Source organism: Balaenoptera borealis, assembly GCF_965194805.1.
Source record: "Balaenoptera borealis genome assembly, chromosome: 3".
In the NCBI taxonomy this organism is placed as follows: Eukaryota; Metazoa; Chordata; class Mammalia; order Artiodactyla; family Balaenopteridae; genus Balaenoptera; species Balaenoptera borealis.
Genome location: NC_138866.1, coordinates 161,524,495 through 161,541,684, shown reverse-complemented (window position 1 = coordinate 161,541,684; position 17,190 = coordinate 161,524,495).

Sequence of the window (17,190 nt, the reverse complement as noted above, 5' to 3'; positions counted from 1 at the left end):
GCTCCTCTTCCAGAATGTTCTTTCTTGGGGAATGGTAGGTACAGTACCCCGTCAGGCAGTTGCCCCAGCCAGAAACTTGGGAAACCTCTTTGTCACCCCATATTCTTCAGCCCCACTCGTCTAAGTAACAACAAAGCTGTATTGTTTCCTCCTTCTTATTATCAGCTCTCTTTTCTTTGACCCCACTGTCAACACCCTAGTCCTTGCCACCGACATATCTTACAGGAATTATCAGAACAGCCCTGGAATTTGTCTATCTCCAACCTTGCTCTTGCCAACCAATTTCTTCCTTGCTATCAGAATGATCTTCCTAAAATAGGTACGTTTATCTCATCGCATTCACTTGCTTCAAAGGTTCCCTGTGCCCTGAGGAGTTAGCCCGCCAGTGAGAACCCTCCGGAACCTGGGTCCTGCTTACCTCTCCAGTTTTCTGATCTACTCTTCTTTCACATGCTCCACACACCTACACCCCACCTCTCCAGGGTCATCTCCCCAGGACTTAAAACTCCCTCACCTTTGGCCTTAGCCTGTGTTGTCTTCTTCTGGGTTGGCCATTTCTGTCACTCTTTCAGGACTCCTTCCTGACTCCCAGAAACAAGGTGCTTCTCCTATATGCTCATAGCAGCTAACGTTTATTTCTCTCTCTCCCCAAAGAAATATTACACTTATTCCTAGGGACGCCCAGAACCCAGGACTGTGACACATAGTTCACCCTTAATGTTTATTTTTGGATGGATGGATGGAAAAATGAATGAGAAAAGTAACTGCAACTCTTTTCGGTGGTTTGGTTTGACAAAAAGTCCCAGTGAGAGAAAGGATTGTGGACACACAAGCAGATGACATTGGAGGTTACTAGTTATGAAACTTTAATTTTTTCAGCCAATCAAGAAATGTATTACATTTTTCCTTCAGGTTTCAGTGCAATGATTTCACATGAATGCTACTAACATTTTAGCACTGAAGATCCAATTTTAAACTAGTTTTTACAATAAATTCTACATCTTTAACAACTAAATGGCAAAAGAAAACACTTAGATATCTGCCCGAGATGGAAACAGGGCAAGCTCTCGAGGGGAGCCTAATGCTTTAGAAGGGCCTCTGCTTGGCCTTTTTTTCCCAATTGTTTGGTGCAGGCGTCCTGACTCAGAAAGTTTCCAGATTAAAAGCTAATTTGCTTTAGACCCTCCTGATGCAGAGCCCGCGCGCGTCTGGCCTGAGCTTTGTTGCTCACCAGGGTAAAGTGTAATTTTCTGACTCTTCCCAACTCTTTAGTTTGAGACAATAATCCACTCTGTCTCCTCTTAATTAAAGCAAATAGCCCCAGCTCACAATAGTAGTTCAGAAGCCCCTGGTCTTCTGGTTCCCTCCTTGCAAGGAGCTAATTGATTTCCAAATGATAATGGTGTTTACATTAGAAAAGCCAAACCCCTTGTATTTAGTCCTTAACGCACCCTAAACCTTCCCACTCTCATGAATATCAAATGGCCAAAATACCTCCATTGTGGTCGATGCCTCTTAAGGGGTCAAGCCTCAGTCCCAAAATATTTAATGAGCTAATTGTTTAATTTCTGTTTTACATGCCAGGCTCCTACATTCCTGTTTCACCCAAAGGAGGAGTCTTCCTGGAATTTTCAAGGAATTGCTTTTGCAATTTACAACCTCATTGTTTTACAATAAAGGCCCCGGAGGCAATGCTGGAGCAGTGGGTAGGTCTGAATTTTAAGGATAATTTTGGAAGCTCATTCTATGACAGTTCATGGGAGGAAGCTGTGGAGAAGGAAAAAACACAGAAGCCACAAGACATATGAGCAGCAATTCATGGCATGGGAGTGAAGATGTATGTTACCATGTGTTTGAAATCATTTGTCTACATGGTATATAGTACACCTACGTCTAAAGGGCAGATGGTTCCCTCCTTGTTTGAAAGTCACGGGAACAATGCTTCAAAATACACATTCTCTATTTCCATGATCTCTAACAAGTTTTTCTAGCCTCTTGGGCATCACTGAAGTTAGTAGATGTCTCACATACCCCTGCTTAGCAATCCAAACAACAGCCGAAACAAATCATAGTTATTATGGATCATATTCCTGGTCTTCCACAGAGCTTTACACAAATATTAAAACTCACTTTTCACCACCACATTGAACATGAGATTCAGGCAAGACTCTCATGGACTGGATGGGAATGGATATTTGTCATGCAAGAGAGGAGCAGGAATTTTCCAGAAACCGACTTCTATTTGTAAAGAAACTATTCTCTGTGAATATGTTCTTGATCACAGCAAATTGTTGACACAACAACCCAAGATGAGAGGGGGGCTGGGCAACGCTTCAATATAATCACTTTCTAAGTAATTAAAACAGTAACTAATTTCTCTCATAATTAAAAAAAGTTTGTCCATTGGCACACACATCCATCCTAATGCCGTATTTAGCCGATGCTTTCATTTTTTAAAAATATCACCTCTAATGCACCAGACTCTCTCCTATCGAGAAAGGCATGGCTGTAATTTACAAAACTCTTCCTTCCCTTCGATTCTTAGCTCAACCTTCCGTTTTCTCTTTGAGTCACTGCCTTTCAGTCAGTCCTGAGACATTACCCTTTCATTCATTCTTCTTTTTGTAGCTGCAATGTTATTGCATAAGTCTGAAAAAAACATGTCACCTTGATACAGTTTATATATAAATTTTATATTATAAATTTTATGCACGTCATCTTGGAAATTGTTATACAGTCTCCCAAAGTATATCTATATGATCCCTGCATCTATGTATCTGTATATCTATATCTATATATCTATAGATAGTTATAGTTTGGGAGGCTAGAGCAATAACCAGTACAATATATGTATTCACCAGCTCTTCATTAGGAAGAAGTACAATAAATTTATCAAGATTAAATGCTTTACCCAAGGCGTCCCAACTTGTTAACAGCAGAGAAAGAACCTAAAATAGCCCATTTTCTACTACATACTCTGTTCTTTTAAAAAATTCAGTTAAAGTCAACTATCATCCGTCATTTTGGACCATGGAGCAACCTGGTGAGACTTGAAACCAAACAAGTGTTTTAAAATATAAAATTCTTAGTCATGACTTCCTAGCTTTAGGGAAAAGGGCACATAGTACACAATCTCCAGGGCTGGAGGTTGCTTGGGTTTTTTGGGTTTTTTTTTAATTAGAAACATTGTTCACTTTAATTCTATCCTTTAACAGGATTTGTCATGTGGGTGTTAAAATAATAGCCCACATCCCAGTGCGAAAGGGCTGAGGGCTTGGCATCGTGTCCCTGAAATCAAAAAGGACACAGAGTCACCTGCCTCTGGTGGGTGGAATTGACAGTCACCTTACAGAACAGAAATGTGTCCCTGACCATCAGGGACCGGCATTCCATTCCTACTTAAATGAAGAGGGAACCTTGGTAGGAGCCCAGAGTGACATACCTGATAATCCTCTAAGGTGGCAGGACCAAGAACAAAAAGGAGAACGGAAGGAGAGAGTAGAGCTTACATGCAGAGCAAGTCACATCAGCAAGGAGATAATTCACAAGAAGTAAACATCAATATCGATGCTGTAAGAGTCTGGGAAACTAAAAAGCAATTTTCGGAAACTCTCAAATATAGCTTTAAATAATAAAAAGCTGAAACCGTCTCTTACAAAGCAAAGTCTCCTTTGAAAGGATTCCAGAAAACCATGAAATGCTGTTGATAAAAGTGTGCCAATTTGTAAAGCTCGCCGCAATCTCCAGCTCACATTTTCCCCCTTTTTTCCCTCCTTTCTTTCAAAAAAAATTTTTTTTTCTCTGAGCTTTGTTAGTCCAAGAGAAGCTCTGATGACAACAAAACCATAAAGTGTTTTCTAAAGCTGAAACCTCTTTCCCCACAACAAGGCGGGGGCTGGGGGCAGGGGGCGGACACACTGGATTTATTCCACGGAAATGATGTTAAAATAGCATTTGCAAAGCCAGAGAAAAGATTGTTAATGGAAGCTCCGGTAGGGATGTGTAAGCTAACTGGTAAAGTTTCTCGCCCTTATCAACCATTGTATTCAGGATTAATTATGGGTTTGCTCCCATCTCTCACTTCACTAGAATGTTTACCCACCCAGACAGAGGAGGCTGATTGGCTTTTTTTTCAACTAAAGTCAACTTTTAACTAGTGGAGTCTTAACTTTCTTAAAGTTTGGCTTCCCAGTTGATTTCAGGTATTTTTCCACCCCCATACTGACCAATTATTTTTCACTTAGACTTATAATTGCATTGTATAGTTCAAAGGCCCAATTAATATCTTTAAAGCAACAATGTTAAGAGCATTTAGTGGAAATTTTACATTTAACTGTCAAGAAATACTCATGGCTTACATTTATGGAGTACCTTTCACCCTGAAGGGTACCAAAGTGCTATTACAAATTTCACATGTGCCATTACGAATTAAAGGTCAGAATCATGGCACCCAGCACTACAGCATCCTGCTGGAGGTGAAGAATGAAAGCCTAACACGGTAGCATTTAAGAAAAATGTGAAAAGTCTCTTATTTCATTGCAGCAGGGAAGGCAGTTTTCCTGGGGAATGACTGGAAGATGGTTCCCCCACAGGCACCCCCTCCAGAAACGATGTACAGCAAGTTGCATAAAGGATTTACATGGGAACACTGAACCCCCTTTTCAGGGATGGAGAAGGCTGATCCCATGATACCATGGCAAATCTGTGATTACTTGCTTTCCAACAACCAAAGCAAATTCATCACAGCAAATCAGAGTCAGCCAGCCTCTGACAGGCCATCCATCATCCACGGGCACTCGCTCCATCCTCACTCAGGAATCTGTGGCCACCTGGCTTCAGCATTGCCTGGGATGGCAACCGTGTACACTAGAAAGTGAAATCTTAACTGCTCCCTTGACGGACCTTAGGACATGCCTGTACGGGGGAGGATGGGCTGCAGATGGAAGAAGACCGCAACTTTCCCATAGTGACCTATCCAATAGCGGATCACAAGGCTGAAATATAAACATGGGTCTTACATATGCTCATATTCCTACTAAGAAAAGTAAACATGACCCCCAGGACCAGCCCCTGAGGTCTAAAGACCTGGTGGCACATATGGTCACCTTATCTTTGATAAAGGAGGCAAGAATATACAATGGAGAAAAGACAGCCTCTTTAATAAGTGGTGCTGGGAAAACTGGACAGCTACATGTAAAAGAATGAAATTAGAACACTCCCTAACACCATACACAAACATAAACTCCAAATGGATTAAAGACCTAAATGTAAGGCCAGACACTATCAAACTCTTAGAGGAAAACATAGGCAGAACACTCCACGACATAAATCACAGCAAGATCCTTTTTGACCCATCTCCTAGAGAAATGGAAATAAAAACAAAAATAAACAAATGGGACCCAATGAAACTTAAAAGCTCTTGCACAGCAAAGGAAACCATAAACAAGATGAAGAGATACCCTCAGAATGGGAGAAAATATTTGCACACGAAGCAACTGACAAAGGGTTAATCTCCAAAATATACAAGCATCACATGCAGCTCAATATCAAAAAAACAAACAACCCAATCCAAAAATGGGCAGAAGATCTACATAGACATTTCTCTTAAGAAGATATACAGATTGCCAACAAACACATGAAAGGATGCTCAACATCACTAATCATTAGAGAAATGCAAATCAAAACTACAATGAGGTATCACCTCATGCCGGTCAGAATGGCCATCATCAAAAAATCTACAAACACTAAGTGCTGGAGACAGTGTGGAGAAAAGGGAACCCTCTTGCACTGTTGGTGGGAATGTAAATTGATACAGCCACTATGGAGAACAGTATGGAGGTTCCTCAAAAAACTAAAAATAGAACTACCATATGACCCAGCAATCCCACTACTGGGCATATACACCGAGAAAACCATAATTCAAAAAGAGTCATGTACCACAATGTTCATTGCAGCTCTATTTACAATAGCCAGGACATGGAAGCAACCTAAGTGTCCATCGACAGATGAATGGATAAAGAAGATGTGGCACATATATACAATGGAGTATTACTCAGCCATAAAAAGAAACAAAATTGAGTTATTTGTAGTGAGGTGGATGGACCTAGAGTCTGTCATACAGAGTGAAGTAAGTCAGAAAGAGAAAAACAAATACCATATGCTAACACATATATACGGAACCTAAAAAAAAAACAACAAAAAATGGTTCTGATGAACCTAGGGGCAGGACAGGAATAAAGACGCAGACATAGAGAATGGACTTGAGGACACAGGGAGGAGGAAGGGTAAGCCAGGACAACGTGAGAGAGTGGCAAGGACATATATACACTACCAAATGTAAAATAGGTGGCTAGTGGGAAGCAGCCGCGTAGCACAGGGAGATCAGCTCGGTGCTTTGTGTCCACCTAGAGGGGTGGGATAGGGAGGGTGGGAGGGAGACACAAGAGGGAGGAGATATGGGGATGTATATATATGTATAGCTGAGTCACTTTGTTATACAGCAGAAACTAACGCACCATTGCAAAGCAATTATACTCCAATAAAGATGTTTAAAATAAATAAAGGCCTGGTGGCAGAGACAAGTTATTCATGTATTCATTCAACAAACACTCGAGAACCTAGTATGTGCCAGATACTGATTCAGGCCCTGGGAATAGAGCAGGAAACAAAACAAACAGAATCTAAAAGGGTAAACAGAATTGAGGAAGGATGGTATGAAAAAAATGTTCTTCCACTCAAAAATTATAAATTGAGCCCTTACTTTGGGCTGGCCCCACATGGGACAGAGAAACAACAGAGACCCTCAGGAAAACTGGTCCCTTCCTTCACAGAGGCTTCAGTCCAGTTCTAGTGCATGGTAATCACAAATTCCCACAAGCCCATGTTTCCTGCAAACTGATGAAATGCAATGAAGGAAAAATAGCCAGGATGAGGAGCTCCTGAAACAGCAAGAGGAGACCACAGATGACTTGACAGAGATTGCAGAATGGCAGGAGCAGCCGAAAGGAATGTAAAGTGACCAAAAGCAAGTCAGTTAGAAAAGAGCAAACAGCACCTTAGGGAGAATTTTTTCCGAGAACAAGGAGAGCCTGCAGAGGAGAGATTTGATAAAGAGTTGTTGAGCAAGAACCCTGGAGAAGATGCAACCACTAATTCTTGGGTCAGGTGATTGCTTCCATCTGGAACCTGACTGGGAGGGTAGGATGGGGCTGATAAGCAAGGAATGACTTGGATGTCAGGACCAGGTCACAGGGAGCAGGCGAAGCAACCTAGGAATCAGCCATGCCTATTTGCCTGCTAAACTTCCCACTCGGTAAACTGCTTTTAAGGTCGGCAGGCAGATATTTCTCCTACCAAATTTACGTACCTTAAACAGCTGGCTGATTCTGTTGTGTTGAAGTGACACCAAAAAGAAGCAAGAAGGTGGTCATAAAGGAAGATTCTTTTTCAAAAATTTCAGGTTTGCATGAAGGAGGGGAGAGAAAATTGTATTCTTGCCGAAAAGAACCCAAGGTACCTCCTGTTGGGGGTGGGATTGTAAAGAATGAGTCCATTTCATCTATGCAGTAGAGAAGACAAACTATGGGGTAGAGAACAGGATGGAATCTCAGACAGAAAGCCAATCAACACTCCTGAATCCATATAGCGTTTCTCTCCATCATGTCAATGCACACGTATCTCCCACGGCATCCGTGAACACCAGTTCCAATGGTTCTCCAACAGCAGCGGTAGCTGCATTGCTATTGAATTGCAAATGGCGCCATGAATGCACACGACTTGAAAATTTCACTAGGAATTGAAGCATAGAAATTCTATCTACTCTTCATCTTTGGTGATAACTGAATTATTCCAATTAACAATATCATGGCTCTTCTCTAACCTGTTACTTTTTCTTACTGTCCATTAATATAAACTTTTAGCGATGGCTACTCTTGTGGGCTGAAAATGCTCTTTCCTGCTCCCACTAACTTTATCCCCAAATGTTATATTCATATCCGAGTTACCTGAGCGAGCAGACAAAGCCAGGCACGGGATGACTCATGGGCAAGGAAGGCTTGGCCTGAGGCTCATTCCTCTCCGGGTAAACCCTAAGGTAGTGTTACTTCAAGGGTTCCATTTTTGCCCCTTTTTCCAACTATGATGCTAGTAGAAGAGACCCTCGTCTCCACATAAAAGTGTTCCAAACTCTAAAATATTTTGGACCTTTGACTCCAAAATCAATTGCATTCAGAGTTCTAAGATATATTAAATCAGGTATTCTCACAGCATCTTTGTAAAGTGGAAAAGAAATGGGTGTTATAATTTCTATTTTAGAGATAAGAAAGTCAGAGTCAAAAACATTAAGATATTTATCTTACTCTGCTAAGATATTTATGTACACCCTGCTCTATTTAAAATGGATAACCAACAAGGACCTACTGTATAGCACAGGGAACCCTGCTCAATATTATATAACAACCTAAATGGGAAAAGAATTTGAAAAAGAATAGATACATGTATATATATGACTGAATCACTTTTCTGTACACCTGAAACTAACACAGCATTCTTTTTTTTTTTTCCACATCTTTATCGGAGTATAAATGCTTTACAACTCTGTGTTATTTTCTGCTGTACAACAAAGTGAATCAGCTATATGTATACATATATCCCCATATCCCCTCCCTCTTGAGACTCCCTCCCACCCTCCCTATCCCACCCCTCTAGGTGGTCACAAAACACAGAGCTGATCTCCCTGTGCTATGCAGCTGCTTCCCACTAGCTATCTATTTTACATTTGGTAGTGTATATATGTCCATGCCACTCTCTCACTTCATCCCAGCTTCCCCTTCCCCCCCTGTGACCTCAAGTCCATTCTGTACGCCTGCGTCTTTATTTCTGCCCTGCCACTGGGTTCATCAGTACCGCTTTTTTAAATTCCATATATATGCATTAGCTACAGTATTTGTTTTTCTCTTTCTGACTTACTTCACTCTGCATGACAGATTCTAGGTCCATCCACCTCACTATAAATAACTCAATTTCGTTCCTTTTTATGGCTGAGTAATACTCCATTGTATATATGTGCCACATCTTCTTTATCCATTCGTCTGTCGATGGATATTCAGGTTGCTTTCATGTCCTGGCTATTGTACATAGTGCTGCAACGAACATTGTAACACAACATTCTTAATCAACTATACTCCAATATAGAATAAAAAGTTAAAAAAAAAATAAAGTACATTAATAAAGAAAAAAGTATTAAGGTATTTAGCCATGGGTAGATCTGGGAAGGGAACACCCTCTTGTCCTCTGAGCTCAAGGCTCTGACCTAATGTAATGATGATAATAATAATGCAGCAGGCACCGTGCCAAGTGCTTTATACAGAGCATCTCAATTAATCATTGCAAGGACCACAAGAGGCAACACCATCATTGGTGTCCTGGGCTGCAGCTGAAGTGGCCGAGACCAGGAAACGTGGGAGTCAGGGTTGGGACCCAAGCTGCTTATCCCAGCATCCAATCTCTTCCCTCCTGTAGTAGACAAGCATTTATTTTAAAATACAGTGCATTGACACTATTTAATTTGGGTGATGAGTTAAAAAATAAAACAACTCATTCTCTAGAGAAAAAGGACCCCAACAAATACAGCAACTTCTAGAGGAATGGTAAACAGGACAGCTATGTTAGGGAAGAGGGAAACTGAGTTAGATTTTGATGCAGGGGCAGCAGAGAAGGAGGTGACATAAAAAGAAAGTGGAGGAGGCAGGTCGTAGCTGTGAAACCAACTCCAAAGCAGAGGCGCAGACAGGAACTGGGAGGTGTCGGCTTAGGGCAGAGGAGGTGTCACAGTCAGCTGAGATCAGAGTATTGCTACATCAAGGGATGAGTACGTGAAGATGTTGCCGCAGTGGCTGGGACACAGCAGCAGCCTTCCTCATCTAGAGACTTCCTTTACGTTTGCTCACTCTCATCTTCTCAGTGCTTCTGCCAACTGCATGCTCCATCTGAGCCATTCAACCCTCTGGGCATCAACCCCCAGGTCAGATATTCTGACCGTATCTGCCAAAATTTCACGTGCCACAAATTCAGCCTCTGTCCCAGAATTTGTAGTTGACGTATTATCAGTGTAAAGCACCTAGACATCCCTCTTTTTAAATTTTGAATGCTCTTCTGTCCTGACAATATTCCCCACACTCCTTCAATCGTTCCCCCGGACCACACCCTGCTTTACCCCCTTCTTCCCTTCCTCCTCTTTTTTTTTCCCCTTGAAACATCTCTCCTCATCTCAAAATTCGTATTTCCCAGGTAACTTACAAAGTAAAAGAGTCTTATAATTCCAGTTTCTAATCAGATCAGTTGCCCAACAAATGCCTGTTAGGTAACCCTAAGCATTGTGCTCCAGGGAATGTCCGAGGTACAAGGCTGGTGCCCTGGAAGAATTTAGGTGGAGAAAAAACACAGAAAGGAACTCTGGAATTTTAGGAGAAAAATACCTCTAAGCTTCCTGGGACCTCAACATCCACGTTCATGTTCTAATTGTTCCTACTTATTCCTTCCAGTTTAACCTCACTAAACATACAGAACATTAAACACCCAAGAAATGTTCTCACATCCCTCACTGGCCCTAACAACAGACCCCAGCCCTACCCGCCCCTGCCCCATCCATCTTCAAAGATTCCGCCTGATTCTCTCTGATCCTTTCTTTCTGCGCTGACATATCCAGAATCTCAAGTAATCCTCGTTTCGGTACACATCCAACTTGAAAACCTTCTTCCTCACGGAGAAATTTGCAGGCTAATTAGGTAATGCTGTTAAAACAATTCCAAATCCTTCAATTGCATAATCTCTGGTTACTTTTTTTTAATCTCCTTAAATTACTCTAATTTGATGTTTCTTCTTCATGCAGTAAATTACCCAGAACTTATAATGGTTAGTCTCCTAAATCACCTCAACAGCAATGGTGTTTTCCATTTAAAACTCACAATAGCTTCTCATTTAAGTGAGTTTCGGGGGAATTTTTTTTCCTCCCTAAAAACAAATTCCCAGAAAATGTTCCTTCCTCCCCTCATGGGATCTCAGTAATGTTAGTTACAAGCAGCCACATCTCTCCAAAAAGCATGTTTTTGTTGTGTTCCAATACTGCATGGAAGGCTGCAAAGAGCTATCACCAAATCTCTGTACACAGATTGCAGAAAACGTTATTTCATCCTAGGGATTATATCGGGAAGCGACTATTCCCCTTTTTATTCATCTGTGGCTTATCACAGCTCAGGTGAGCGATGGAGCACAGAGATGCAAGGGAAAGAATGTCAACTACTTGGCAAGTTCACCAGCCAGAAGATTTCCAGGTAAGCTTCACCTGAGAATCACAGAGCAGGTATTCCGGAACCCTAAGTGTGGGCCTGTGAAAATCAGTATTCAAAGATTGCTCCCCCCAAAGGCTGGACTAGGGATTGCGACTTGGTTTGCCTCCACTACAGAGAGATAAGCAACCATGGGCGAGTTTCTTGATTTCCCTGGGCTTTTCTTTACTTATTGATAACATGTGTTAAAGTAGATGATCTCTGAGGTTTTTTCTGGCTCTGAAAGAAATAAATGAATAAAGTTTATATAGAACTAGAGATTAATGAATGGGACATGAGTCATTCACTTCGGAGAGATTTGAGTTCTCTCTGGGCAACTTTTTAAAGTTTGAGTTGCAATATCAAATAATTTTGAAATGCATTTTTCAAGTCCAATTTGCCAGATCATATTCTGGGACAAGGTTCTTTTTAATAAAATCCAAACTAGGCTGTGGAGTTGGGTTTGGTGAACTCTATGTGGGTCGGAATATTTATAATATAATGTCAATAAATACAACTTTAGAGTGAAAATTTGAAGCACTCTAAATACAGAACCCAATCAGGCCTTCAGATAAGTAACCCCAACAGAACAAAGCTATGATGCTCGAAGTAAGTCACCTTCCCTCCCTCCTTCCCTCCCTCCCTCCCTCCCTCCTTCCTTCCTTCCTTCCTTCCTCTTTCCCTCTCTCTCTTTCTATCTCTTTCTTTCTTTTATCTCTTTTTTTTTTTTTTGCTTTAACTTTAGTGTCTTTGAGCTCATAAGCTCATGTAGGCAAACAATCAGAGATAAAAACCATCCAGAACCAACATGAGATTCTCCCTTTCTGCAGCACTGTTCAATACAGTAGCCACTAGCCAAATGTGGGCATTTATATTTAAATTTACGTTAACTAAAATTAGGTAAAATTTTAAAAATCCAGTTTCCCAGTTGTACTAACCACACCTTGAGTGCTTGCATTCAAAGGCCAGAACTGGCTCCTGGCTAGCATATTGGACAGTCAGATTCAGAACATTTTCGTCATTGTAGAGAGTTACATTGAACAGCCCTAGGTGGCTGCCACTGAGGAGGTTTAAGAAACTTCTCTCAGGGCTTCCCTGGTGGCGCAGTGGTTGAGAGTCTGCCTGCCAATGCAGGGGACACTGGTTCGAGCCCTGGTCTGGGAAGATCCCACATGCCGCAGAGCAACTGGGCCCGTGAGCCACAACTACTGAGCCTGCGCGTCTGGAGCCTGTGCTCCGCAACAAGAGAGGCTGCGATAGTGAGAGGCCCGCGCACCGCGATGAAGAGTGGCCCCCCGCTTGCCGCAACTAGAGAAAGCCCTCGCACAGAAACCAAGACCCAACACAGCCAAATAAATAAATAAAAATTTTTTTAAAAAAAGAAACTTCTCTCAGAAAAACAATTTTTCTTTGAGACAGGCTCTGAAGTCAGGCTGCCTGAGTTCAAACCCAAACACCACCACCTTCTAGGTATAGTGCCCTTGAGGCTTTAAGGGTTGTGAGCCTGTTTCCTCCTTGGTAAAATAGAAATGTTAGTTACACATGGCTTATGTCATATAAGCCATTCCAGTCCTGGGTATATTTCCAAAAAAAAAAAAAAAAAAACTCCAGAAAACACTAATTCAAAAAGATACATGCACCCCAAAGTTCAGAAGCAGCATTATTTACAATAGCCAAAATATGGAAGCAACCCAAGTGTCCATCAACAGACGAACGGATAAGGAAGAGATGGTTTATATATGTAATGGAATATTACTCAGCCATAAAAAAAGAATGAAATTTTGCCATTTGCAACAACATGGTTGGACTTGGAGGGTATTATACTCAGTGAAATAAGTCAGACAGAGGAAGACAAATACTGTATATCACTTATATATGGAATCTAAATTATAAAACAAACTAGTAAATATAACGATAAAGAAACAGACTCACAGATACAGAGAACAGACTAGTGATTACCAGTGGGGAAGAGAGAAGGCGGGGAGGGGCAATTTAGGGGTAAGGGAGTAAAAGGTACAAAATATTAGGTATAAAATAAGCTATAAAGATATATTGTACAGCACAGGGAGTATAGCCAATATTTTATAATAACTATAAATTGAGTATAACCTTTAAATAATGTGAATCACTATGTTGTACACCTGTAACTTATATAATATTGTACATCAATTATACTTCAATTAAAAAAATATTCATGGCTTATGGTGTCACTGGGGATTAAATGAGATAATACTACATGTAAGGCTCATGTCTAGGATCTAGTGAGTGCCCAAAATAAGGGTCAGGTATTATTTTTGACATCGATCCTTAAGAGGGAAAAGTGAGAGTGAAAATAAATGGCCCTTGCTGTTTTCAGTATTAATGCAAAGGCCTGCTCTCTGTCAAAATGCTCTGTTTTCGAGCAGAGGCTACCTGAAAATATTTTTCCCATAAAGAATATTCTACCTTATCCTTCACCAAACCCTCCCACTCAAAATTTGACTTATGCAAGATCTTAAAGTTCATGGTATTGGTTTTTACAATAATTTTTAATGTAAAGAAATAGGACCGAGGGCAGAGAGTCCACCCATAATCATATCTTAATGCTCTACTCATGGACTGAAATGTAAGGCTACGTTTTCACTCAGGCAAATTGCAGAATTTGCTTGAAAAGCATTATATCATACATTACAGATATCAATTTTCTAATTGGGGGACAATCCATTTTCAGAATTTTTTCAGAAGTACGCCCTCAACTGGAACAAATTTAAGTAGATGGTGAATATTTCCAGAGGGTTTTGAGGTGTGCATTTTCTTGCTCCGCATCTCTACCACCCCCGCTGCCTCTCACCCACTACTCTGAACCATAATATTAAGTGGTATCTGTTCTAAAGGGCCACTGATTCTCAGCCACCTTCTCTGCCTGCCAACCAGCAGAACTAGCTTCTCAGAGGACAGGGAAACCAGTGAGACCTCTGGCCAAGCAGGAGCCCTGCTCCCAGATTCCTGTGTTTCCTGGAAGATCCTATACCTTAAAAGTCACTCACAGGGGCATCGGGAAAGGCCACAGCTGCTCAGCGGGGATGCAAGCGCAGACAGAAGGCAGGCCCAAGAGGCAGAAGCCCTGCATCGCTAACTGAGCTTCAGCCACAAACATTTTGATCTTCAGCACGTTGCTTGCTTCCCTGTAAAGCGAAGGCATTAAACTAGGTGCCCTCTCGAGTCCCTTGGAGACTCTATTGTTTCCATGACAAGATGCAGGTCAAACAGGATCTCAAACAGGTGCCTTTTTTTGGTGGAAAATTTTCGGTGAACAGACAGGCAAATCAAATGAAGCACAGTATCCCAACACCAAAGGGCATTACAACACAGGAAGGAAGTTCCAGTTCTCTTTCATTTGGGTCTACGCCTTCTCACCTCTCCATCATTGAAAGGACACCTCCCCTCCCTTGATGGACAGTGGCCCCCATATGACTATCTCAGAATCCTCAACTAGATCCTTTATTGTGCATTAAGTAGTAAAATATTAAGAAATAAAGGGATATTTTTTACATTTTAAAAAAAGAACCAAATTCTTAAGCCGAAGGAATTGTAAATACCGTCCTAAGTAGTAGGAAGAAGGGTTCAAGTAGTTAAGTGCTTTTTCCTGCAAAATCTTATGCAAAGCACAGGGAGATCAACTCGGTGCTTTGTGACCACTTAGAGGGGTGGGATAGGGAAGGTGGGAGGGAGACGCAAGAGGGAGGAGTTATGGAGATACATGTATATGTATAGCTGATTCACTTTGTTATAAAGCAGAAACTAACACACCATTGTAAAGCAATTATACTCCAATAAAGACGCTAAAAAAAAAAATCTTATCTACTAGGTAGAAATTCTATTCTGTCCAATCTGGCTTTCCCTTCATAGGTAAATCACAGATGAAATCATTCATTTTTTCTCATTTCAATTTTTTCCATTAAAATATTCTTCTTTTCATTGTTCTACCCTTTAAGAGGCAGCTTCTTCACACATTGCCATCAATGGAGGCTCTAAGGGAGGGGATAATTGTTTCTGAGAAGCCACACGTTGGCCGAGGGGTCGGGTGGCCAAGGTTCCTGCGCTAATTGTCACCTTTACCAACGTAAATAATTTCTTTGGCGACAGCCTTAATTTTCAGGTCCCTTTACCATCCACCCACTAAACATAGTATAAAAACAAGATAAGTAATGATGAAAAGAAACTTTTCAGAGTTCTGCCACATGGTTCGCTGGTTGACCATTACATACCGGAGCCAACTGTCCTTTGCCTCAGTCTTTCCCAGATGCTAGAGAGCTCCTATTGGCTTAGGAAAGAGAGAGAAGCAACCTCCATAAACTACAAGTCCCAGGATGCAATGGTCCCCGGAGATCAAAGAGATGTAATTGGAAATGATGATATCTTCATTTTAATTATGAGAATTCGCTTATCTTCAAAGAGCTTTCAAATACTCCCAGCACTTCACAAGACTCGTACCACTATAAATCCAATTTAAAGTTGGATAAGAAGAGGCAAGGACATCAGTGCGATTGGACTTGACAATAAATGTTGCCCATCATGGGAAACCTCTGGACCCCACAATTGTCCACTATGTTAATGTTCTAAGATTTTAGTTGCCAAACGAAACCCAAGAGGTCTTTCCACGTTGCTTTACCATGTCATCAATTATTTTTTAAGGAAAACAATCTAGATGGCAGGAAACCCAGTCTTTCCAATCTGATTCTTCAGAGCCCACGGTCTCAATGTTTCCCCTGTAAGAGTGACATTTTTGCAGCTAGAAACAAGCAGAAAAGCTTTCAAGGTAGAAGACTGAGATCCAGGAGCCCAACACTAGGAAAACGGGAAAGATCAAGAAAGCTACAAAACTAGAAAGATGAATTGCTAATCCCCAGAAAGCACAATATGGGGCTGTCTGAAGTTAGCCATCAAAACTCACTCCTGACCAGTCATTATTAGAACCAAAGCATCTCCTGACATAAACTATTTCCTTTCGAAAGTATGATGAGCTGTCACCAGGCTTGCCCTTCCATAGGTGATTGGTTCTCGTGAGCACATGGGGTTAAAGACAGATGGCCGCCCAGAAGAGACCCACCAGAAACTGGGTATTAACAACAACATCCCACTTATTTCCTAACAAATACACCCACAGTGGGCACCTCACCATAATTCCCCCACACCCTTTCTCCTGTTTTCTTTGTATTTTTTTTTCTGGTTCAGTTATCACTAAAATACACATTTTAATTGAATTATGCAAGATTCAAACTTCTTCGGCTTCAAACATTTCTGTAAACACACTACACACTTACCTACAGCAATGCCACAAATCCTTGCAGGAAATTGAGGGCAGCTCTGACCGCTTTTGAGGAAGAATTTTTTTTAAACTTCCAAATGAATTTTCTCTACAAGCTACTCAGTCGAAGTTCAGTATTTCTCTTATTTTGCCTCTTCCATGTCAACTTCCTAAACCGTTTTCTGTCCCTCTGTCCTTTACTTTTGTGCTTCTAGGCCACACACTGTTGTACGACCATGACCTTGGTGTGGGTCTCTTCTTTTAAAAGGACAAGCAACAAGATTCACTCTGCCTTCCTGTCTCCTGCTATCAAATATATCAACCAGTTGCCCATTTGGTTTCCTCTCCAGTTCCCTGTAAGTTGTTCACATGAATCTTCTCTTAACCACCATGCTTTTGCCTCTCCTTCAGTTTCAGTCCAGGCCTTCCCTGTTTCTCTTTTAAAGAGAGATGTTTCTCCTTTCCTGGAGGCTTCCTTGCATTGACTCTCGCTTTGTTTCATCCCATTGCTAACAAGCTCACATGGTTATCACCTCCAATGCATCAACTTTTATCTGAGGCTCGTTTTCAAACTCAATC